Raw genomic sequence first — 19,172 nt, forward strand, 5'->3', positions numbered from 1 at the left:
TCCAGATGGGAGAAGAAAGGGAGAAGCATGCAGCAGTGTGATAATCTTCCTCCCAACTGTGCTATTAGTACACTTTAAGGATGGGAGTTTGCTCCCGTGTAATAATCTCCAGTATGGCCCTATGACTTATTGAGTTTCCTCTTGCCCCACATATTCCTTTCCTACAGTCAAACTAGCTATTTCTTATGATCCCACAACTTCTACCCTCCACACCTCCCAAGTAGTCCCAGCCTCTACATTTTAAAGGTATGCAGCTCTAATGAAACTGACCTTGGCTAAGGGTTGCAATTTTTTTACTACTTTGTCCCATACTTATTGTATATACTCATGTATAAGTCTAGAAATGTTAGTCAAAAAATTGACCCAGGAAATCTTAGTCAACTTATCCACAGGTCAATGTAAGTACTGTACTTTAACTCATATATATATGGAACCATCCTCTGGTGAAAGGGAAGAGTGTAATCTTCTGGAAGCATTGACCCCTTTTACTCTCTCATCCATCCAGCACTTAGTGTGAGCACAGACAGTAATTCTTGCTGGAATTTTGTAAGTTCTTTGGCATTGTTTGCTTCATGGATCCTTTGTTGCATGTCCCTAAATTTTACCCTCAACTTATCCACAGGTCATATGAAAATCATAATTTGGGCCTCCAAACTTGCCCTCAACATATACATGAGGTCAACTTATAGTCGGGTATATATGGAATTCCTGTACTGCAAGGCTCTGTGAAACAATGGAGGTCCCAGAGAATAGAAATTCGTTTTCATCTGCCACTGTAGCAAAGCTCTTTTCTAGCACTGTGTAATACTAAGGTCAGGTCTGAACAAAGGAGTATTATCTAGGTTTTGATTTCTGTATTAGTTGTGAAAAGACTCAGTAGTTATTTTCTGATTTCATTTGTCATAATAATTGCTCTGAAGCCAGTTAATGGATGTTTCAGCATTTGCTTGTTATACTGTTCTCCTACTCCTATGATATATACACTTACCCTTTGGCAGTGGAAGTGCTCACCATAGACAACAGCAGTTATTAACATTACTAATATCTTCCATGGTGCCTATTCACATATACTCTCTTGTCAGGCATTAGTAACCATGGTAGTTTGCTAACAGTAATATAACTGCTGTCAAAATGAGTCCATAGACAAGAGTAGAGAAAGAGGCTGATTTTAAGAATAGGCTCAATTTATTCCTATCCCTGCAATGGTGATATAAAGTAACTTGCCGTCACTTTATTGTCATTAGTGTCATTTAGGTAGGAGTAAGATATACCATATATACTCGACTATAAGCCGACCTCATGTATAAGTCAAGGGCAAGTTTTGGGGCAAAATTATGGATTTTGCTATGACCCATGGATAAGTCGAGGGTAAAACTTAGAAGCATATAGCAAAGGATCTAAAGGATGTAGCAAAGTAAAACAATGTCAAAGAATTTACAAAATTCCAGCAGATATAACTCTATGTGCTTAGTCTTAAGGCTGGATGGATGAGAGAGTAGAGAGGGTGAGTGATTCCAGGATAGATTATACTCTTGCATTTCACCAGGGGATAGTTTCTTATTTTAAATAAGAGTTAAGATACTCCACATACATTGACCCATGGATAAGTCGACTCAGGGTTTTTGGATCATTTGTTTTTACCTAAATTTCTAGACTTATACATGAGTATATACAGTATTGTGCTAGAATTCAAAGCTGTGTTAGTCTCAAAAATCAGCATGCAAAGGGATCTTTGAAGACTTGAGTCTCCTTCCTCAGATGAGGAAGCATTTGAGCAATTAAGCTCACATCTATGTAAGTTCATGCTACCAATTTCTTTCTTTCAGTGAGTCTTAAAGGTGCTACCAAATATATTGTGCTATTTTATTAGATTATCAGAAGTCTTTCCTACCTGCACAAGACATGCAAGATACTGGATATCTTAGAAGGAAGTAGTATTGGAACATTTTCCAAGATGAAAGAGAGGATTGTCCTGCCCATTAAGTCATAGCTCCAAATCTGGATCCGTATTATATCAATTTCCTAAATTTATCCAATATGCCTTTTGTTTCAAACATGTTTCAATACTGATTATAGCTGGCTCTGACATGGAAAGCTCTTGGAATGGATATGTTTTGAATCCCTGATCTTTAATTTTGGCCCAGGCTTTGAAAAATTATTAAAGATGTTAGGCCTTAAGAATCATTCTTCATAAATGAAATGTGAACATGACTTTCAGGCACCTTTCCATCTTGTTCCTGCAAAAAAAAAATCAATCATTGGTGGGGTGTAAATGGCTTCTGAATGTGATCTTTAATGTGTAGTGAAAGAAGCATTCAGCATCCAATAGCATATTGGTTCTGCTGAAGGAAGCTTGTGTGCCAAATGAGAAGAAAATCCACTCTTGCAAGAGGTATTTCAATTCCAAGAAGTTTATTGACATAAAGCATTAAAAAGAGTCATCTGAACATGCTGGCTGTTGCCAACAGGTGGTGAACATTGGAGAGCATCATTTTCTGGAGGGCTTGTAGCTAGGCCAGTACTTTTACTTTTTGTTTAATTAATCAGGCAACATTTTACCAACTTTACCTGAACTCATAGTTTTCTCCAGTGTCAAAGAATCTATATGTTTAATATGCATAGATACCTTTTTCCTACCCAGAAACTGTAGAGGGGAGAGAGGAAAGGAATTTAGAATTTGTATTTGATTTCATGTGGGAAATAATGATTCCACTCTGCTCTAATTTCATGCTGTGTGAATTCGCCAAACACAGGAAAGCAATTTATAAAGATGGAAAACGGGTAATAGTTCCACAAAGGCACCAACATGGGATATTTTTTCAGAATCAAAGCCCTCTAGTTATCAACTGCTGATTGTCATCTGCTGTCTTTGCCATGTAATTACTGATAACATCTAACAAATCAGAGAAAGGCAGCCCCCTTGCTGATTTGTCCAAATGCTCATACTGGCATTTGAAAAGTATCAAAGCTTTTCAGTCTTTTTAGTCATGCATACATTTTTGGAAGCAGTAAATAAAATAATGCCTAACTGAAGCCATTTTGTGTACATTTGTCAGTCTTAACCAAAAAGAGATGGAGACCTGCATATTCCTCCTTGAAACAATTATTCCTTGAAAATTTCTTACCCCATTAGCCTCAAGAGGTTGATCTTAATATAGTGGGACAACCTTGGGAGATATCCCTCTGTGAGCCAGAGGGGGAACCATCACAGGACAGAATCCTGCAGACCAAAGTTTCCACATCCCTGTTTTGTAGGATATTGTCAAATGAAATACATATTATTCATTTTTATTCGAAATTACATTTCTAAATTACATTTGAGGTGGGGATTTAATTCTTTGCTAATTTTGTTCTTGAAGGAAGCAGTGAGTAATTCTAGCTATTTTCTTCTAGCTTTGAGAACATTCAAAGTTTGGTTCTTTGCACAGTTTGCATGTGGGAGTTTCTGCACAAAACAACGCAGCATTTTCTGCACAAAAAATATTGGTTTTTGCAAACACAAAAATGTGCAAATTTGGCACAGATCACCTTGGTTTCTGAATACTTGAGAAACACGTTTTTGACTATTTTCCAATTATTTTCAAATATTATTTCCACTTCTACTCTGAGGTGAATTACAGTTGTGGATCATGTGGTCACAACAGCCATATAAAGAATTAGAGATGACAGAGTGCTCTAAGAGAAAACAGCAGCATTTGTATGACAAGAAAGAAATGGAGCAACCCCACTCTTATTTTTTCCCTATGGCTCACTGCCTTCAGCAAACTTCTATACCAAGTTAATTCCCCAGCCCAAACCCTGTCCTTACCATGACTTTTGCTCTAGAACACATTAAGTCTTGGCGATACCAGATTTGTTTTGGGGAAATCATTATGTCTTTATTTAAGAGTCTCTAGATGCCTGGAGATTTGAGGTCAGACTATGGTTGTATCCACACTGCAGAATTACTGCAGTCTAACATCACTTTAACATCTATTCTACAGAATCCTGGGATTTGAAGTTTGATGAGACACCAGAGCTCTCTGCCAGACCAGGCTGAATACCTCACCTAGCTACAAACCCCCAGATTCTGTAGGATAGAGTGATATGAGTTAAAGTGGTGTCAAACTGCTTTAATTCTGTTGTATGGATGCACTCTAAGGCAGCAGCCTCTGAGGCATGCTTAGGAAAGTGGTGACCTCTGCTCTGATAGTGGTGGTGAACACTGTTAATCAAGCAGATATAGCTGAGTGTTGAAATGGATTCCATTTTTTAAAAAAAAATTGGTTTGGTATGTATAACCTCTTTCTCCCAATCAAGGTAACTGTATTGATCTGTTTCCATCCATCTCCTAGGTAAACTGGGTGAATCGCAGGCCAAATCAAGCTACATTCACACAGAGAAAATAAGGAAATGGTATAGAAAACTACAAGCAGGATAGTACTTTCCCCTTTTGATATTGCTAAATTGCTAACCCAGCAGTATAGGGAAGTGGTTTAAAGACTTCAAGATGAACTCTGCTGACAATGCATACATCTAGGCATATTGTCACAGAGTGTTTAATGTTAAAAATGATTTTTAATAATAATAATAATAATAATAATAAAAATAAAATATTTATTTATATCCTGCCTCTTCCGTTTGGGAATCGAGGTGGGTAACAACAGAGTTTATGTCTCAGAAGTAAAATACATGCTACATAGGTCTGAGGAATCCACCCTCAGTAGGCTTGCCATATCCCGCCTGGGGGTGGGACTTTCCCGGTTTGGGGCAGGTCCGCATGGCCCCGCCCAGTTTGGCCCCGCCCCCGGGATCCCCCCCACGAGGCCCTGGAGGCGGCTCTGCAATCGCGGAGTCCTCCAAGGGCTCCCTGGGGCTTGGGAGACGCTGTCTCCCAGGCCCCAGCGAGGCCCTGGAAGCGGCTCCGCGGTCGGAGCTCCGGACGCGGGGTCCTCCAAGGCTCCGCGAGGCAGCGGAGGAGGAGGAGGCCGCCTGCCATCATGGCAATCGCCACGATGAGGAGCGGCCCCCGCCTCCTTCCCGGCCTGGGAGCAGGCCAAGGCTTCCTCCCAAGCCGGGGAGGAGGAGGAGGCCGCTTGCTACCGCGGCGATCGCCACGATGACAGGCAGCCCTCATGCTCTTTCCCGGCCTGGGAGCAGGCCAAGGCTTCCTCCCAAGCCGGGGAGGAGGAGGAGGCCGCTTCCCACCGCAGTGATCGCCGTGATGACAGGCCCGGCCTGGGAGCAGGCCAAGGCTTCCTCCCAAGCCGGGAAGGAGAAGGAGGACAAGGAAATAAAAAAAAAGGTCCTACATTTTTAAACCTTTTGATATTTTTGTCCCGGTTTGGAGGCCCTCAGCTATGGCAACCCTAACCCTCAGTCACTTTGTAAATGATGTTGTTTTCATCTTGAAGACACTATTCTTAATATGAATTCCAGATTTATTCTTCAGCTATATATATCTGCTTAAGGCCTCAAGAGTATCAAAGGCCTCTAAATGTATGCAAAAATAATGGCTAAAATTTCATGTTTTGGTGTTGCTTCTTAAATTGACAAGGTTTAAGCTTACACTTGAAGGCCCAAATATGTCTTAATCCACTCTGACTCACATAGTCACTGTGATATTTGAAGCACTAACTTCAAATTCCTCCTGCAACCAGAAAAAAGGATAGTCACATTGTAATATTTCATCATAAACCCCAGAGGTATTGTGGTTTACCTCTTTATTCTCATTGGGCTTGAGAAGAATACTATGTTATTAAAAGTAGACATCTGTTTTAAAAGCCAATAAATCTATGGAGCAATAAACTGGTCTACAGTCATAGTAGATTCCAAGCCATTGGAAGGATACTCCATTTATCTTTCATTTTATTTGGAAAAGAAAGATTCCAATATATTCTGGATTAGTGAGATGGCAACTCATTTCTGTATTAAAGAGTCTGAAAAGCCCATTTTTGGCAGTCATATCATTGCAGGTTGAAATATTTCATATAGTTCTCAATCTTACAAAGCAAAGTCCTTGTGATAGGCCTTAAAAAGGGATCCAGATCTTTTATCCAGTTCCAAAAGAGTCTAATGCTTATGCTTGAACTCATTTTTGTCCTTTTCTGTTTTCTTTTTTACCCTCTTCCCATGATCTGCCCACACCTATTTCCTGTTTATTAGTTTCCTTGTGAAAAAGATTGAATCAGCGGTTAAAACTTGTTTCAGTTTTCTCCATAATAAGTTTGCCTTAAATGAAATTATATCCACTCACTGCCTTTTTCTTCTGCTTTTAATATCATGTCATGACCCACTGAGATGTATTTTGAAACAAAGTGTGGTTTATAGTTCTTTCTTGAACTTAGTTCTCCCAGCCAAAGAGAATCTGAATTGGGGCAGCACTTGAATTGGAACTAGAGTTTGGAATAGTTGCCTTTTTTAGAATACAGTGCCCAGGACCCACCAGCTAACATTACCATTGGCCATGCTATCTATGGAATTCTGGGCGTTGTAGCCCAAAATATTAACATTCCTAAATTCTAGGGTGAATTAACATATAAATATTGTAGTAAAATATTTATTCCAGTGGGAGTTATCTGTCAGTGTCTCTATGTGCATCCTACGAAATTATCATTGCTTTTGCTGAATGATACTGTAAGCAGATTAATTTCAAGACCATCCCTTCAACCATGACTTTGAGCAACTATACAGAATCAATGAGAAGATGTAGAAGGACCACATTATGACATACTACATCATTACAAGGAAATAAGATCACATCTGTCCAGTATTTATTATTCATTTCAATAATTTATAAATTGCTTATTCCACCAGGACTCACTAAGTACAGTACATCCTTGCTATCCATGGGGATCCATTCCAGATCCTCCCATGGATAGTAAAAAACATGGGACCTTAAGTCCCGTACTTCTCAATGGGCATGCACACACGCTTATGCTTCTGCATGAGCACACACCCATTCAGAAAGTCGGGACTTGCCACCCACAGAAGCTCAAACCATAGATTGCAAGCCTACGCTTGGCACAGGCGCACTATACAATTTAATTTTTGAAAATCTAGCATGTTACATCAAAATAGAATTATAGAATTGGAAGGGCTTGTGACAGCTATATAGTCCAAGCTGGAAGGAATACATAACTAAAGCATTCCAAGAGATGACCATCCAACTTCTGTTTGAAGACTTCAAAAGAAGGAGAAACCCACACCTTCCTTAAATAATGCCATTTGATGTGGTGGAGGTGTACCTTAAAGTCAGTTCTCACATATGGCAACCCTAAAGAGAACTTATCACTAGGCTTTCTTGGCTAGATTTGTTCAGAGAGGGTTTGCCTTTGCCTTTTTCCGAGTTTGAGAGAATGTGACTTGCCAAAGGTCACCCAATAGTTTTCCATGGCTGAGCAGGGAATTCATTTATGGTCTCCAAACTCATAGTTCAATGCTCAAACCACTACACTATGCTGGCTCTCAATGCCATTTGTACTTCCTATTTAAAACTCAGTAGGGATACAACTAACCTGAACTCACTCAGTAGGAAATTCCCCAGAAGTAGACGAAAGGCCCTCCCTCCATTTTAACTGCTACCATCCTGGCCTCAGAGGGAGAGAAGAAGGGGCAGGCACAGCTCCACCATGCCTAGCCCCAGAAGCAGATGAAGGCCCTCCTTCCATTCCAGCTGCTATCGTGCTGGCCTCAGAGGGAGAGAAGAACCAGCAGTATCTGCTGGACTTGATTCCCTTCCCAACTACCATTCCTTTCTCCTTTTGTGTCATGTCTTTTCAGATTGTAAACCTGAGGGCAGGGAGATGTCAAATTAACAATCTGTAAACCACTTTAAGAACCTTTGTGGCTGAAGAGCAGGGTATAAATACTCCAGAGCTGGCATGCTGATGGCAACAGATAAGCTTATTGCATGCACAAATAAGCCGATTTACCTCTTCCAGCTTCAAATCAAGATCTGGGATGCCCCCAGATGTTATCAGACCTAAATTGCCCCCAATCTATCCGTGATACCGCCACCCAGATGCATCCCGGGTTGAAGCCTCACTCAGCCTCACTCAGCCTCACTCAGCCAACACTTTTTCAAAGTCTTCCAACTTCAAAAAATGGCTGGTTGAATGAGGCTTCAATCCAGGATGCATCTGGGTGGCGGTATCGCGGCTAGATCAGTGGAGATTTAGGTCTGATAACATCTGGGGGTATCCCGGAACTGGATTTGAAGAAGTAAGCCAGCTTATTTGTGCATGTGATAAGCTCCAGAGTTGGAATACTGATGGAGTGCAGCAGCCTGTTTGATGAAGAGAGTCACATACTGGTAGGCTCATATTTAAATGTCTAATTCATGTGAGACAGACTTGATGGTTGCACGTGTTAAGTTAAATTAATTTGGCCCAATCCTCCTTTTTGCCCATGATTTAGTGATTCATAAAATTGTGACCCAGTTTAAATCTAAATGCCTTCTCTTATCTTTCCTCGGCAATATGGAGGCAAGATAACTCAGGTCAGATTGACTATTTTGCCAGCTCAAAGAGCAGGATCATCTGTAGACAAAAGATGCCAGTTATATGTATGCAAATAACCATTTTGCATATATTAGACTGTCAACACAATGTGAGAGATATTTTTGTGACTTGCAACATCAACATTAATGCATGACTCTCTTTGCACCATTCTAAAATGAAGGAAACTACAACTTCATGCCCAGTTATTCTGTTACTTTCCATTAGTCTGGAAAGAATGGGATGTGCCTTGTGTTTTCTTCATTTCTTCACTTTTTTTATTTTTCTTTTTCATGGAGGCATCATTCTTTTATAAGCAGAGGATTGTGTGCAATATATCTATTTTGCAGAAGTTATTTTGTTTCTGCCAACACAAACATATAGTGTTTGTGCAGCTCAAAAAGCTTTAGCGTTATAAAATGCATCCAAAAGAGGATGGAATCTCATTTTTTTGGATGAACTACAGGTTAGCTGTCTGTACTTGTTTTTTACCCTCTGCAATAGCTTGCAGTTAGGCAGAGCTTCTCGGGAACTATTTTATGTCTGAGGTAATGTTCCCATGTGGGGGGAATTTCCAGACTGGAAAAGAGGATTAAAGCACTAAATCAAGAAGGCTGAAAGACCTGAATTGTTTTACAAGGGTCTTTTGGTACTTCTGGGTTGAGTTGTTTTCTTTTCACTTTGTAACATTAGGGTGTTTTCACATGGCAAAAATACGACTGAATCTGCCTTTCCCACATCAGGACAGGGAAGACTGGCTAAAACCAAACTCCAAATTTGGAAAGTTTGGGGGTGTGTGACCATGCTGCCTGGGGATCTGGGAAGGTATAGTTGAAAATTATCACTTTTCCAAGCTCTGAATTCAATCCAAACCTGAACATGAGCATAGTTGAAACCATGCCACATGATTTCTGCAAACATTCATTGAGACAGCATTTTATATGAATATTTACCAATCTGAACTTATACCCCACCCCTTCCTGTTGGCTAGGAGAAGCTTAGAACATTTTAAGATTTCCCTGTTGTACAAACCCATTTCTTCCACTGAAACAGGATTATGTCCCATGTGCCACATTTGTCTAACCCTCCCCACATCCAACTCTTGCACAAACTAATTTGAAAAGAAAGCCCAGGATCTTGTCAACAATTAAGTATGCTGATTTCCACAAAAGAGTCAATCCTGCTTTTAAAGCTCTGTCATTGAAATATGGACCTGTGAACAGCAGGCAAAACTGAGGAACAAATTAATGAGGAAAAATGTAACTTGCCTAGGATCAGACCTCATAGAAATGCATATGGTCCAAAAATCAGAATGAAAACCTTGCCATCCTCCTAGCATCTATGCCTTTGGCACACTCTAGAGCAAATATAAACCATAGCTAATCAGAAGTTGAAGAGAGCCAGCCAAAAAGAAGGTGGAAAAGTAAACAAAGATGGAAGAAGTAAGCAAGCAAGCAAGGAGTGCAACCCTACCATCAAAAAGAATGAGGTGCTCATCTCAGGCTGATGCTGGGAAGCAATGGTCAGGTGTTACAGGACAGAGTTAGGGTTTCTATACAGCCTGCCCAGAGTTTTGTCCTCACATATGGAGAATGGTGCCCCATCAACTGTATGTGGCTATATGGAAAAGTGGGAACAATTTTATCATTCACTTCAAGAAGCAAAATACCTTGGGTCAGTCCAGGAAGAGAAGGCATATTATTATGCTTGTATGAATTTATGTTTTAATATGCATTTTCATGTAGTTCTACTTACTAACTCCAATAACACACAAGCAATTGACAGACAGCAGTGCAAAAGTAGGTACTATAAAATGGCATAGGATATACTCCTCAAGCTTCTCCAACGTTATGCTGGTTGTTAATAAGATCACTTAAGAATGATCTTATTAACAACCTGTTTTATTGCAAAGATTTAGGTTAGCAGTCTGTATAATTACTTAGTTAAGTATATTTAATTTAATGGAACAGTTGCCTAGTTGTATTCAGACCCAACATAGGTTAGTGATTTGAGGGTTGGACTATGACTCTGGAGACCAGGGTTCAAATTACCACTCAGCCATGGAAATCTACCAAGTGAACTTGTGTAAGTCACATGCTCTCAGCCACAAAGTAAGGCAAAATACAACGGTGCATCTTCAAGAGATGCTGTTGACATGTAAGGGTTTCACATGGGATTTCTGTTTCCATTAGAAGACTTTTTAAAGTAGCTAGACTGTGGAGAAATACATCAGTGGCTGAATGATTTGCCATTTGAAACATCCGGTTGGGCAAATCAATGATTCTCAATCTACTCTTTCCCTGATGAAGAAGCCAGTGGTGCTTCGAAAGCTTACATGAAGTGGCCAGTAAAGATATCACAGCTGTGTGGTCAGGATACTCCAGGCTGTACCCAGAGTATCTTGCCCAGTACAGACAAGGCATAAGTTAATGTTGCTCAAAAAGATTCCTGGATTTCTGTTTGCATTCTTCTAAGCACAATGCAAACATCTTGTTAAATACTTCCCTTATGATATAAAGGAAGCTTTATATTTTTGCTAGGAAAATCTCTTGTCATAATTCGATTGAGAGGTTTGCCAGAATGAAAGCAAGGAAGAAGCCACTCAAGTATGTTTTCTGTTTTAAGAATTAGATTCCTTAATTTCTGTCATAAAGGATTTTTGTTTCAATTGTTTGATCATCTCTGTTCTTAATATTAGTAGCCATAAACAATGTTTCAGGATATTACAATGATTCATAATTTTCTGGAATAGTGAGATAATACAAAAATATTATGTAGATGTTTCGTGGAGTGGGGAATAAAGGGGGAAATCTCCAAAATTGTCTTGCCTTCAGCTCTTTCTCTGCAGTTTTGAGTTTTGCTCAGGCTCTCCCCCCAGCTCCCAAAAAAATCTGTATTTCTGAAGTTAGTATGTTTTACCTCTAGACCTACCAAATTACTCCTGATGCAAAAACATGGAAGCTTCTTGAAAAATCTGTTGTCCTCTGCCTACAAGAGGCCTGTGGCCTCACAGGAATGGAAACAGGTTGGATTCCAAGAGAAGAGTCTAAATTTCCTAGGCTCTGAAAAATTCCCAATTCCCACAGGGCCAGAAGGAGGAGGAGCAAGCCTGCAAAATTTACCCTCCTCTTACCATCTTAACTAAAGACAGAAACAACAAAATGCAAACATCTTACTAACATTTCCAATTTTTCTCCTGTTTGGTTCCAGTGAAGCTTCGAAAGCTTGCAACAAGTGTGGTTGGCCAATAAAGGTATTTCTCTGAAGATGCCAGCCACAGATGTTGGCAAAACGTCAGGAATAAACTCTTCTAGAATATGGCCACATAGCCCGAAAAACCCACAAAAAACCAAAGGTATCACTGTTGGATGGATTTTGGTTTGAATTTGCACTTCTGGAGGTTACTACCCTCTTTTACATGAGTTCTCATTGCCTATTAACATTTCAATATAGCCTCTCAGTTCAGTATAAAGAGTCTATTTGAATGCTCTCAAAAACAGGAGACACTGGCATTCAGCAGTTTATTGCAAAACCCCAACATTTTGTCAAACCATCAAATTCTGGGGATGAAACAGATGGTTGGGAATATAAATCTGAGTAGGTGTTTAAAAACCCTGATGAGCATAAGTACTGTGTTAATGACACTGTACACCCCTTATATTCCTTGCAGTATTGAAGACTAATACTTTAAAAAATAAACAAAGGAATTGGCTGTTTGCAAATTAGTCAAAGCTATCATATTCCACTACACCTATACTCAAAGAATAGCTCTGATTTAAGAACAGCTCTTCTATCATGGAAATGCATTCTGTGTCAATATATTATCAAGAATTGCCCAATTACTGTCATAATGGAATAGTTTTTTTTACAGTTAAGCTGATTATGTCCTTTTCTAATTCTATACCTTTATTCATAGAAAGGAAAGATCAACCTGTATCTATGTTAGAGGCAAGACTTTAATTTGGTAAGAAATATTACGCAATCTATTCTTTGCTGTTCTACAGAAGACACAACAAATGCATCCAAGCCTTTCCATGCACAGTTCTGTATGTCAGGCTTTTACTACCTGCTAAATAGAGATAAGAGTTCCCAGTCAGTTGTGATTATAAAACACATTGTTTGAAACTGTCAGCACTCATTCACAAAGAGAAACAGTCAGAACAGATGGAGATTCTGGCATCTTCTCTCAAATAAGAACCTTCCCAGACACAGAGAGACAGAATTCTGGGAACAGAAAATTGGCCTTCTATGGTACCTTCTAGGACACTCTTCACATAACTTCATGTTGTTACCAAGGTCTCTGCCTCATGTTAACCCAATCTGGATCATGAAGGTGAAGTCCTTCTCCCAACCATTTCAGGATGTGCCCTCAACCTTTCTCAGATCACTGGCCAGTGCCCCATAGAAAGAAAGTGTGCAGTGGTGATATCTGGGTCTCTATCCTGAAGTATGGAAGAGGGAAAAGCTCTCTCAGTTTAATCCTGATCAGTAACAGAGGAGGGTGGGCAATCACCCTCTTTGTGTGTCTGACAGCATTCAGGAACCATCTCACTGCTTTCCACGCTGGCCATTGATAAAAAAAAAATTACCAAAGCAATCTATAGAGAAAGAAGTCTCAGTGATTTCAGCGGGGCTTACTCTCGGATACCTAAGCACAGAACTGCAGCATAAAGGGACCTGTGTGATAGCAAGGCATAGTAAAAGTACACATTTCCTTATTTAAAAAAAGTAGGATAACTGCTGTGCTTTTATTGATAATGTGGTTATATGTATTGGACATCTAATAATTCTTTTAAAATATGCAGCTTCTCCAGAATTCACCACTGAACAGCACTGGTCTTCAAGCTTTGTTCTGTGAGCCTCACTTCCCCAACAAAAAATATGAAATGTTTTCTTGTGGGGTGGGATCAAGGAAGAAAAGATGGTCTGAATTTTGTTTGGCATCCTCTGTGGTGAAATATAGGAGGAACCAGAAAACAGGCCTAATTCAGATGCTCAAAAACAGGCATGAGCAGGATGGGGAGACACTGCTCTCTCTTCAGCTCCTCAGGGATTACATTCTTTCTGTACTGTTTGCTGCTAATATTAAGTAACAATTATGGCAGCTGTATGATGTAGGAGCACGTGATGATACCCTTTTGTAAGACAGAGCCCTGTGAGACTGTAAGGCAGAGCATCTTCTTTCCTTCTGTTGGTAAATGAGGCAACAAGGGAAAAGCCAGCACTTTTAGCTCAATTTCAGCAGTCATTTCAGCACCACGGGCTGGGAGGGGGGGGGGCTGGTTCACCACAGGAAGGGGAGCATGGGGGCCTCAATAAATGAGTTTGGTGGTTGCAATCGGCTTACATATTGCCCACCCTGAAATCTTCCTTTTTGAGCATTGCCTTGAACAGCACTGCATGGAGAAAGCAACATCTGCTTTGATTGTGACAGTATTGGTGGTAGGTGCTCCTCATGACCATAGATAATGTGAGGTTATTGACCTTTCTTTTCCTTTCTATTTTTTTTCCAAATCTTCAATGTTTACACAAATTGTTACTAGGAAGGGGGCAGTTTCTTCATGCTGCTGTTCACAGTAACATTCTACATAAAGCCCATTATCACCAGTAGATCTGGAATATGTGTGTATTATTTGGAATAACAGTATCATTAAATAGTAGTCACAAGTCTGAATATTGTAGGAGCTTCTGAGTTTGGTCTCAGTTGTGGAATAAATTACAAATTCAGTTTACAGTTAAAAGTGGAGAGGAGCGTACCCCTTCCCCAGAATGTTTCAAATCCAAAAATAAATGTCTATTTTCTGAACATTCCTTACAGAAATTAAAGGAAGCTTGGATTGGTAAAACCATAGAAACACAAGTCTGTCAAATCAAATGACACGATCAAACAAAATGATGTCTTAAGGGTGTGACCAAAAGAAAAAAAATCCATTGCAGATGGTTGTTATTTCCATATACCATATATTAAAAGGCTTATCCTTTGCTGCTAAAAAGTAAGTGGTTTCTATTGATGTGGTTACTTTGAGTTCCATAATAAGAAATAAAAAGCATTTACCAATGTTCACTAATATCTCTAATCTGTGGGTTGCTGCAGGCTATAAGGGTGTGACCTTTGCATTCCAGAAATCATAGCATGCTTGGCTTATAGTGTTAATGATATCCTGTTTGCTTGCTTGTCAAACACAAAACAAGCTCAGAAAAATACTGAAATAGTTTGAAAATGCACAGATTGGGTGTAATTCAGTATTTCAAGCCAGTTTATAAATGACCCAACCTGGCATCATAAGCCTGAGACAAAACCACAACATTTTGGCTCACATGAATCTAATTAGAGGCCAACTACCTCAAATTCCTCCTCACTCCTCAATTCTCCACATGCCATTTGGCCACCCTCTATATAACCTGCCATAGGGCTCTCTCTTCTCATCTCTCCAAAGCTTCATGTTTGCAAACTAGTATTCCAAGTTGAAACCTGCAATAATATTGCCATGAATCTTTTGAAAGAATGTGAAAAGAAAGTTCAAAGACAGTGTCACTTTTAAACTGGATCTCCATGTTTCTTGTTAAGTCTGCCATAGTCTACCAAATCTAGGTGTTTTTTTTAAAATCTTCATTAGCATAGCATTCATGCAATCATCTTGGAAACTACTGCATCTACATATGACAACTTGCCAGGATCAGGGCATTAAAGTTGTCCCCGACTGGGAGCTAGACTACTACTTCTGCAAATCTTTTGTGGCCACAGATGAAGTTCCTGGAGCTGCTGCAGTTGCTGCAAGAACTCAACAGCAACTATGGCAACTCTATATGATTCAGGAGCAGGATTGCCAGATTCACCTCCCTTGTCCTGAGAACTGGAGAAGAGATCTGACAACCATATGTGGAAAGAGGCTACAATGTCCTCCCATATAGTAGAGTAGCTCCTTCTGTTCTCCAGAAAGATTCATTTGCTTTTGGAAGGGAAAGGAGAAACTATCTTCTTGACATGCTGTTCTTTCAGGAGCAGAAAATGGGAGGAATGGGGTCCCCAGAATGTGCTTCCGTGTGGTGCCCCCTCTTCTAAACAGATGTGAAGGTTCTGATTCATACAAACAACAGGTCCACATCCACCAAGCAAGTGTGGCAGTCCAGAAGGCTCCAAAGGAACTCTCATGATATATAAACCAGCCAATACTGTTAGTAGCTGCCTTCACTACCAAGCAGGCTTCTTCATTCCTTCAGCTCCACAAATCTTCAGATGGTTTTGGTATGTTTCAGGTCCACCTACTTCAAACTTGTATAGTAAACAGAGAGATGCCAGGCCTCACATTTATACAGAAGCTGTATCTCCTTACTCAAACCAATGTACACCTTGGCCCAGTGTTTCAAGTAGATATATGTAGATAGGGCTAAATGGGCCCAATATAGAAAGTAAGAAAAAGGAATTCTGCACATGTTTATAAACACTCATTTGTAAACAGTGACTGTTCAAACTGATTTTATTCTGCCACTCTTTTTTATTAGAAAATGATCAATTTGGTCAATACACTCTTTTTTCTTGAGTAACGATAGAGCTGGAAATAGATTTGCAGGTTGAGGGTTGGGTAGATTGTGGGTGAAAGTGAAGTGAAAGCTGTTCTCAAAGCAATTGGGAAGAATAAATCACCAGGAATAAATGACATACCAATAAAACTGCCACAATCAACAAAAGACAGAGATTATTTCTTAAAATGTATGCCATGGGCAGGTTTACTTGTATGTATTTTATTGTTTGCATGTACTGTGCTATGTAAATCTACAGCGCTATATAAATAAAGCATAATAATAATAATAATAATAATAATAATAATAATAATGACAGAATTGAATTTAGTTCTAACTAAAATCTGCTAACAAATATGGAAAACAAAACTATGAACCATAGATTGGAAAAGATCAGTATACATTCCTATCCCCCAAAAAGAAGACAAAAAAGATTGCAGTAACTATAGTACCATTGCATTAATCTGCCATGCAAAGCAAGTCATCCTCAAAATTCTGCAACAAAGAACTCTACCATATAGGGAGCAAGAAATCCCAAAGGTGCAAGCTGAGCTCAGGAAAGGAAGAGACTCTAGGGATCACATTCCAAACATATGCACATCAGGGAATTTCATTATAAAATCTGCAAATGCTTCATAGATTACAGCAAAGCTTTTGACTGCATAGATAAAGCATAGATTACAGGATAGCATTTGACTGCATAGATGAAAAAGTATGGACTAAAGAAATGAGAGCATCATTATGTTCTATTGTCTGGGTGCATAATTTGTACTCAGAACAGGAAGCTTATGTTAGAACAGAATACAGAGACACAGGCTGGATCCCAACTGGAAAGAGAGTATACAAGCATGCATTCTATCACCATATTAGTTCAACTTGTATGCAGAAAACATCATATCCAGAGCAGGTTTAGACTCGGAGGAAGGTGGATGAAGATGTGAGGAAGGAATATCAATAATCTAAGATATGCAGATGACACCATAATACTAGCAGAAAACAATAAAGACTTCGAACAATTGCTAAATCAGGGTCTGAAACACATGGGCAAAATGATGTGGCTTCAGGCTATGTTGGAGGTGTGCCACGCATGCCCCAAATGCTGCCTAAACCTGACTTCCAGTGGCCTGGTTCAGGACTGTAGCAGTGGCCCACATCAGGCACAGTCCCATGCATTTGCCACAGTCCCGGTGCGATTAAGGCCAACACAGTCCCAGCACGGTCCTTTCGGCCCATCTGCTTTGGGCCAAAGTTAAAGAAGAAAGTACAAAGGCAGGCTTACTACTGAACATTAAGAAAACAAAAAATAATGACCACAGATTTACATAAATTTAATCTAGACAATCAGGTAATTGGAATAGTTAAAAACTTCCTATATCTTGGATCAATCATTGATGAGAAAGGAGATTGCAGTAAAGAAATCAGAAGATAATTAGGAATGGGAAGGGCAGCTATGAAAGAACTAGACAAAATGCTTAAGTGCAAAGATATATAACTGATCACTAAAGTCAGGATTGTCCAAGCCATTGTCTTCTCCATCACCATGTATACATGCGAGATCTGGACAGTGAAAAAAGCTGACAGAAAGAACATCAACTCATTTGAGATGTGGTGCTATAGAGGAGTGCTGAGGATACCACGGATGACATGAGTCATTAGAAAAGTCAATAATGCTAGGAAAGGTGGAGGGCAGTGGGAAGAAAGGAAGACCACATACAAGATGGTTGGACTCAATCAGAGAGGCCATGAGAACCTTGGCAAAGCACTTGAGAACAGGGAGTTTGGGAGATGTCTCATTCATGGTGTCAACATGAGTCAAAGTCAATTCAAAGGCAGTTAACAACACGTGTGCATCCATTCTGGCAAGTCTTTCCCACATTCAGACACCTCTACATTGTCTATCCCATGGCATCCCTCCTGCCTCACCCCAAATGTTACACAGAGCATCAGAGGACAGTGCTGAACGGGGTAAGCTCAGACTGGGGGATGGGGGAAGGAAAAAATGGGGACTCTGAAAAATTGTCCAGAACTCCACTCAGAGAAGATTCCTCTTCTTGATTTCTTTTCCTCCCTTTCCCCTGCACTACATCCAGCAGGATCTTTTCTACCTAATATTTTGGAAACTCTGGTGGTGTTGCCATGAGAAAGAGTAGATAGTCTGTTTCTGCAGCCCAGTTGTGACTCAGTGAAAACTGGATCTAATTTTCTCTACTGATGCTTGCATGTCATTATTTGTAGTGTAGGAAGTGCCCAAAAGTAGCAAGGGTGGGAACATTACCATTATGCATTGACATTATACATTACATATTTAATAGCTGGGTCTGTGCATGGAATATAGGTTCCAGGGCTCAAGTTAAGTTCTGCCTTCTGTATTGAAGGGTACCATTCTGAACAGTGAACGCCTAGCAAAGTTGAATATCAGGATAGTTATCATTCAGCAAATGCATACATTTGATATATAGGACCATGTGGCAGCAAGATGAAGGTTCTGGAAGGTGGCTATAAATAGCTTGTTTGAAGTGGTAGGATGAGGGAAGAAATGAAGTTGATACAGCTGGCACAAAAGAGCCATGGCAATTATTCTATCAGAAGTGTTTCAAGTAGACATAAGGAGATAGGGCTAAAAGGGCTGATACACAAGGCAAAAATAATGGAACTACAGATTGCAGTGATGAAAATTAAAGCTTGGAAAAGGACCAAGCTTAATAATTTGTTCAGGATGAACAGGCATATTTTAGAACATAGCAATTTGATTATTGTTCTGATGTACTTTAAATGAAAGAAAGAAAACAAAACACAGTGTTATTTATCCATAAATATTTGCCTTGAAAAGTTTCCACATTCTTATGAGACGGTTAAGAGAAAAAACAGGATGATCTTATTGACATTCTTTGGGAGGATAATTCTAGGTTAATTTCCCCCATTCTAGGGAACATTCCCAATGAGTCCAACTAGAGTCAGGGATTATCTTGAACAGAGGGTCAAGTGAACCAATCTTTATCTCCCACTCTTTGAGTCTTCTAAAACTGCAGCCAAAGTAATCTATTCCCAAAAGTAGTCTCCACCTCAGTCATTCTGACACTGACTGCCTTTGGAGGTAATGGTAAGGCAATATGATCCCGTTGGCATTATTTGTGTGAACATTCCCAGATCTTTCCTGTTAGTCATGTGTGTCCT

This window comes from Sceloporus occidentalis, unplaced genomic scaffold (genome assembly GCF_023333645.1).
Source record: "Sceloporus occidentalis isolate IW3139 unplaced genomic scaffold, rSceOcc1.0.p SCAF_2, whole genome shotgun sequence".
Taxonomy (NCBI): domain Eukaryota; kingdom Metazoa; phylum Chordata; class Lepidosauria; order Squamata; family Phrynosomatidae; genus Sceloporus; species Sceloporus occidentalis.